Source organism: Ovis canadensis, chromosome Y, assembly GCF_042477335.2.
Source record: "Ovis canadensis isolate MfBH-ARS-UI-01 breed Bighorn chromosome Y, ARS-UI_OviCan_v2, whole genome shotgun sequence".
In the NCBI taxonomy this organism is placed as follows: Eukaryota; Metazoa; Chordata; class Mammalia; order Artiodactyla; family Bovidae; genus Ovis; species Ovis canadensis.
The window spans coordinates 11,116,630-11,123,529 of NC_091271.1; the positions used below are offsets into that span (position 1 = coordinate 11,116,630).

The following is a 6,900-nucleotide window of genomic DNA, read 5'->3' on the forward strand; positions in this document are numbered from 1 at the left end:
AATATGCCATGTGAGTTGGGGGAGGATGTGATTTCTGACATCCTGGTCAGGGAAGACTGGAAGAGAAACTGTGGCCTGAGGCAAGTTAGGAGCTGGGTGGAGGTACTTGAGACAGCATCCAAGGCAGGGGAAGCAGCAGAAGTCCTGAGAAGGCCCCATCCTCTCTGCTCGGTATCCTTGGGAGACTGGGTCCAGGCACCCTGCACCCGCAGATACCAAAATCCATGGGTGCTCAACTCCTTTATATAAAATGGCGTAGTCTTTGCATGTAAATTCAGCAAATGCTCCTGCATGCTTTCAATCATCTCCACATTCCTTGTAAGACCTAATACAATGTCGATGCTGTGTAAATAGTTTCAACTATAGTGTGAATGCTAAATATATATAATTGCAACCATGAGGTAGGTTCCAGTTTTGCTATTAGATCTTTCTGGAATGTTTTTCAAAAATTTTTCTGATCCATGTATAGAGTCTGGTGCCTTCTGGACTCAGAGAGTAGAGGGAGTGAGGGGCACCCCCAAGGTACAGCTGGGGGCTCTTTTGGACATTTTATGTTGGTCAGCGTTTCTGAGGAAGATTGGAGATCTATAAGCAAAATGGTGCCTTGCAGCTCTCCTGTAGAGTTTAACAGGAACATTTGGGCCACCATGAGGAGAAAAGGCAAAAGTGGGGACAGGAGAAGGAAGTTTAAAACTCTCATGTCACTTAACTGAGTTTGAGATATTTCCTTATGTATAAAATAAGGGTGTGAAAACTTATCTGAATGTTTCAGCTGATGAGTAGCTGCTGGTGCTAAGTCGCTTCAGTTGTGTTCGACTCTATGCAACCCCATTGATGGCAGTCCACCAGGCTCCCCCGTCCCTGGGATTCTCCAGGTAAGAACACTGGAGTGTGTTTCCGTTTTCTTTTCTAATGCATGAAAGTGAAAAGTGAAAGTGAAGTTGCTCAGTCAAGTCTAATCTTCAGCTACCCAATTGACTGCAGCCTACCAGGCTGGCTCCTCTGCCCATGGGACTTTCCAGGCAAGAGTAGTGGTGTGGGGTGTCCTTGCCTTCTCCTTTTGATGAGTAATTCAGGGACTAATTTTGTCTTGTGAGAGAAATGTAATCATCACCACTTATCTGCAGAGAATAAGTACCAAGACCCCCAGCGGATATCTGTAACCTCATATAGTAACAAACCCCATCTACAGAATGTTTTTTTCTATACAGACATACCTGTGATGCAGTTTATTTGATCAAAGCACAGTAAGAGATTGGCAACTAAGGAGTAGTACCAGGAAAGTGAAAGTAAAGTCGCTCAGTTGTGTCTCACTCTTTGTTACCTCATGGACTGTAGCTTACTAGCCTCCTCTGTCCGTGGGATTTGCCAGAGAAGAATTCTGGAATGGGTGGTCATTTCATTCTCCAGAGGATCTTCCCAACCCAGGGATTGAATCAGGGTCTCCTGAATTGTAGGCAGACACTTTACCATGCGAGCCACCAGGGAAGGTGTAATAATAACATAGAACAATTATAACAGTATACTTTTATAAAAGTTTTGTGAATGTAGTCTCTATTTAAAAAATATTACTGTACTAATTTAGGGATTTTTTTCCACCCTATTTAAGCATTTTCTAAGCTCTGTGGCTATAACCTTTGCAGTTTGAGTTTTGACAGCAAAACTAACCTAGATTCCTTTTCTCTTCTTCACATTCACCACAGAGCTTAGCAACCTCAGCATACAATTTTTTCTCTTTTTCTATCAAATTGAGACCTTCAATCTTTTCACTTATTGGCTGCGCTGAATGGATTCTCTCTGGCATATCTAAAAGGCCAGCATCATTCCAGTTATTATTAGGGGCAATTATTGAGTAAAATAAGTGTGACTTGGTCACAAGCCCTGTGACATCTCAACCGTCACGGTGGTAAGTGAATGACAAATGGGTTGGATGTGCAGGACTAAAGAACAATTAACATTCTGGGCAGGAGGAAGCAGGATGGTGTGACATTCCAATCACATTACTCAGAATGACATGCAATTTAAAACTTATGAGGTATTTATTTCTGGAATTTTCCATTTAATATTTTTGGTGAAAACTGAGTGCTGAATCCACAGAGAGTGACACCTGAGATCAGAGGGGATGATCTTGTCCTGTGTTTGCCTTTAGGTGGGTGAAAAAAAAGAACACTAGAAGAAGGGGCTACTTGAAGCCAAAAGTAATTGTAAAATGGCCCATCTCTTCCCATGTGAGGAAGCACAAGCACCACCACAACCCCAGAAAAAGACCAGAGGGTCCAAATCCAGAGATGAGGACAATGACAATGCTGAGGGCATCTTTGTTGGAGTGGAGCACATCAATGAGGATGCTAAAACCCTCTTTCCCAGAGTGATTTCAAGTTCAAAGCCACTCATTTCTAACATTTTGAACAGAGTGACCATGGACTCATCTTCAAGAAGAAAGAAGAGCCATGTGAGTCCAGACCCCTCCTGTATGTTACAACCTGCAAATCTCAGGACCCCAGTATCAGAGCCAGTGTTAGTCTGGTCCAGCTTCTCAGTCTGAATGGGGAGGAAGAGACACTCCTATTATTTTCAAGTCTTTGTCTAAACCTGATTATAAAATAAGCTCTCTGCAAGCCATGATTCAGAATTCAGAATTGCTGTCTCCATGGCCTCACTGTCTATCTGGAACTGTTCTCTTATTAGGAGGCAAGGATGAAAGTCCTCTTGATTCAGAGATGCCCCACTTCAGATTTAAATTTTAACAATGAGAATCCCAAAAGGCCTAAATTCAGCAATGGAATCCCAGGGGGACTTGCCTCCACCATGGCCCCTCCAGGAATCTTTCCTACAAAGAACATGATTATGACCTTGGAAGATCTCCCCGCCTCACAGAGCCATGTTCATGATGGGGCATCATTTTCATGGACTCACACAAATGACCAGTCATGCTTCAGTCTTATGGATCCAGACAGAACATGTAGTTTGGATGGGCTGGAGAAAACAGACTTTTGGATTCTACCAAATTAGAGCAAGACTGTTGATCCTGTGAAGGGAGATCTGATCATTTTACTTGCTGACTTTTACTATGGACAGCATACAAGAGATGGGCAGCCAGAACAGAAGACTCACACAGCTTTTAAATGCCTCAGCTGCCTGAGTGTTCTAAAATATGTCAAGTTTATGACCCACCTGACCCAAGTTTATGAACCGTCTGGAGCTTGAGAGGCAGAAGGGTGACAGCTGGGAAATCCACACTATCTGCCAGCACTGCCACCACCAGTTTCCCACCTCGTTCCAGCTGCAGTGTCACACGGAAAGTGTCCATGCTTCCTGGGAGCCCTCCACAGTCTGTAATATCTGTGAATTGTCCTTCAAAACAGATCAGGTTCTCTTACAGCACATGAAGGACAGTCACAAACCTGGTAAAATGCCCTTTGTCTGCCGTGTTTGCAATTACAGATTGTCAACCTTTGCCAATGTAGAGGCGTATTTTAGAACATGGCATGGAAATGTGAGCAATTTGTTTGTCTGTTTTGCCTCAAAATTTTCAAACAGGTGACATCCTTTGTAAATCATGCTTGGAGGAACTGGAACAGGAGGGTCTTTCCATGTTGCAAGTGCTGGCTACAAAGTTTGAACGTGAAGGAAAAGACAGAGCACTAAACCAAGAATCATCAGTCATTCAAACAGCCAGAGCACTTGCGAGGGTTGCCTCCTGAAACAGAAATCACGATCTGAACTTCACCTCAGCTGGGACTGAGAGAGACAGCATCCATCATTGTGAGGAACACTGACTCCCAAGTGCCACCCAGAAAATCTACAAAGAAGACTGACTACAAACACGAAATATTCCAGACGTGTTGCAGCAAGGGATTTGGCTAAAAATTGTGTTCTGCCTACCTCCAGAAATTCGAAAAAGCCTCATGGATGTTCAGCCAGCTGTACATAAAGATCCTGCCTGGCTTTTGTTTTTCAGTTGCTCAGTCATGTCTGAGTTCCCATGACCCTATGAACTTCAGTATGCCAGGCTTCCCTGTCCATCACCATCTCCTGAAGCTTGCTCAAACTCATTACATTGGGTTGCTGAAGCCATCCAACCAGCTTGTTGTGTGCCATCACTTCTGCTCCTGCCTTCAATATTTCCCAGGATCAGGTTTTGTTTTGTTTTGTTTTGTTTTTTTTTCAAATGAGTTGACTCTTCCCATCAGGTGGCCAAATTATTGGAGCTTAGCATCCATTCTTCCACTGAATATTCAGGGTTGATTTCCCTTAGGATTTACTGGTTGGATCTCAATGCAGTCCAAGGGACTCTCAACAGTCTTCATTCTCCAGCACCACAGTTGGAAAAGATCATTTCTCAGCATGCAGCCTTCTTTATGGTCCAGCTCTTCCATTTGTATCTGACTGTTGAGAAAACCATAGCTTTTTCTTTATGGACATTTGTTGGCAAAGTAATGTCTCTGTCTTTTAATATGCTGTCTGGGTTTGTCACAGCTTTTCTTCCAAGGAATGAGTGTCTTTTAATTTCATGCCCTCAGTAACCATCCACAGTTATTTTGGAGAGCAAGAAAATAAAGTCTGGCTTTACTGTAACAGAAATTGTACTTGCTTCATCTCACTATCATCAGGTAGCTTTGAAATCTCCATGTTCCTTAATGGCTACTCTCTGCTCCCCAAAGTAATCAGTTCTCTGACCTCTAGCACCAGGGATTAATTTTTCTTTGTTTCAAACTTTAAATAAATATAATCATACAATAGAGTTTCTGTTCCCCTGGTCTTGGTTTTCTTTTAAATAAGTGAGATGCATTTTCATTGTATGTAGCTGTGGAACATTCTTCTTCTTCTTCTTCTTTTTTTTTTTTTTTTTTTTTGCTGGGTAGAATTCCCTTGGATGAATGGGCATAGTCTTATATGTCCATTTTACTCTGCCTGAAATTTGACTCTCTTATTTTGCCATTCTGAATAATCTTCCTTTGAACCTGTGTTTGTCTTTCATACTAATTTATCTAGGATAGCTGTATCTGTATGTCTAGATATGAGATTTTCTGATAATGCATGTGGTAGTGGTTTTGTTACTAAGTGGTATTTGACTCTTGCAACCCCATAAGCTCTATCCTACCAGGCTCCATTGTCCTTGGGATTTCCAAGGCAAGAATACCACAATAGGTTGGCATTTCCTTCTCCAGACGATTTTCCTGACCCAGGGTTCAAACCTGGGTCTCCTGCATTGTAGACGGATTTGTTACTGACTGAGCTTATTTAACTTATATATAGAGTTCAGTTCAGATCAGTCGAGTCGCTCAGTCATGTCCGACTCTCTACGATCCCATGAACCGCAGCACGCCAGGCCTCCCTGTCCATCACCAACTCCTGGAGTTCACTCAGGCTCACATCCATCGAGTCAGTGATGCCATCCAGCCATCTCATCCTCTGTCATCCCCTTCTCCTCCTGTCACCAATCCCTCCCAACATCAGAGTCTTTTCCAATGAGTCAATTCTTTGCATGAGGTGACCAAAGTACTGGAGTTTCAGCCTTAGCATCATTCCTTCCAAAGAAATCCCAGAGCTGATCTCCTTCAGAATGGACTGGTTGGATCTAATGACACTAGGACCACAGTCTCGTCCAACTCAATGAAACTCAGCCATGCCTGCGGGAAACCCAAGATGGGCGGGTCATGGTGGAGAGGTCTGACACAATGTTGTCCACTGGAGAAGGAAATGGCAAACCACTTCAGTATTCTTGCCTTGAGAACCCCATGAAAAATATGCAGAGTACATCACGAGAAATGCTGGACTGGATGAAACACAAGCCTGAATCAAGATTGCTGGGAGAAATATCAATAACCTCAGATACACAGATGGCAAAACCCATATAGCAGAAAGTGAAGAGGGACTAAAGAGCCTTCTTGATGAAAGTGAAAGAGGAAAGCTCAACGTTCAGAAAAAGATCATGAAATCCGGTCCCATCACTTCATGGGAAATAGATGGGGAAACAGTGGAAACAGTGTCAGACTTTATATTGGGGGGGGGTGGGCTGCAAAATCACTGCAGATGGTGATTGCAGCCATGAAATTAACAGACACTTACTCCTTGGAAGAAAAGTTATGACCAACGTAGATAGCATAGTTAAAAGCAGAGACATTACTTTGCCAACTAAGGTCCATCTAGTCAAGGCTATGTTTTTTTCCTGTTGTCATGTATGGTTGTGAGAGTTGGACTGTGAAGAAGGCTGAGCACTAAATAATTGATGCTTTTGAACTGTGGTGTTGGAGAAGCCTCTTGAGAGTCCTTTGGACTGCAAGGAGATCCAACCAGTCCATTTTGAAGGAGATCAGCCCTGGGATTTCTTTGGAAGGAATGATGCTAAATCTGAAATTCCAGTACTTTGGCCACCTCATGCGAAGAGTAGACTCATTGGAAAATACTTTGATGCTGGGGGTGAATGAGGCCAGGAAAAGAAGGGGACGACTGATGAGATGGCTAGATGGCATCACTGACTCAATGGATGTGAGTTTGAGTGAACTGGAGTTGGTGATGGACAGGGAGGCCTGGCGTGCTGTGATTCATGGGGTTGCAAAGAGTTGGACACGACTGAGCAACTGAACTGAACTGAACTGAGCCATTCTAATATGCAGGTACAGTCAAATGCTTTTTCAAAATGATGAAAGCAATGTGTATTTCCACCAACACTATTGGCATTTCCATTTCTACCAGACACTTGGCACTGTCAGTCTGTTTCATTATATAACTGAGCAGGACCCTGCAGGGCTTTCCCAGGGACGGACCACCCACCCCCCAATCTGCCACCAATATATCCTGTTTCTTTCTTTTTTTTTTTTTTAAGAGCATTTTTTTTTAAATGAAGGATAATTGCTTTACAGAATATTGTGGTTTTCTGTCAAACCTCTACATGAT

The 6,900-nt window shown here is 43.0% G+C and overlaps 1 pseudogene; it reads left to right on the forward strand.

The window, feature by feature from the left end:
• The first annotated feature begins 2,209 nt into the window (after nt 1-2,209).
• On the forward strand, nt 2,210-3,867 carry LOC138431247 (zinc finger protein 280A-like; annotated as a pseudogene).
• The last annotated feature ends 3,033 nt before the right edge of the window (nt 3,868-6,900 follow it).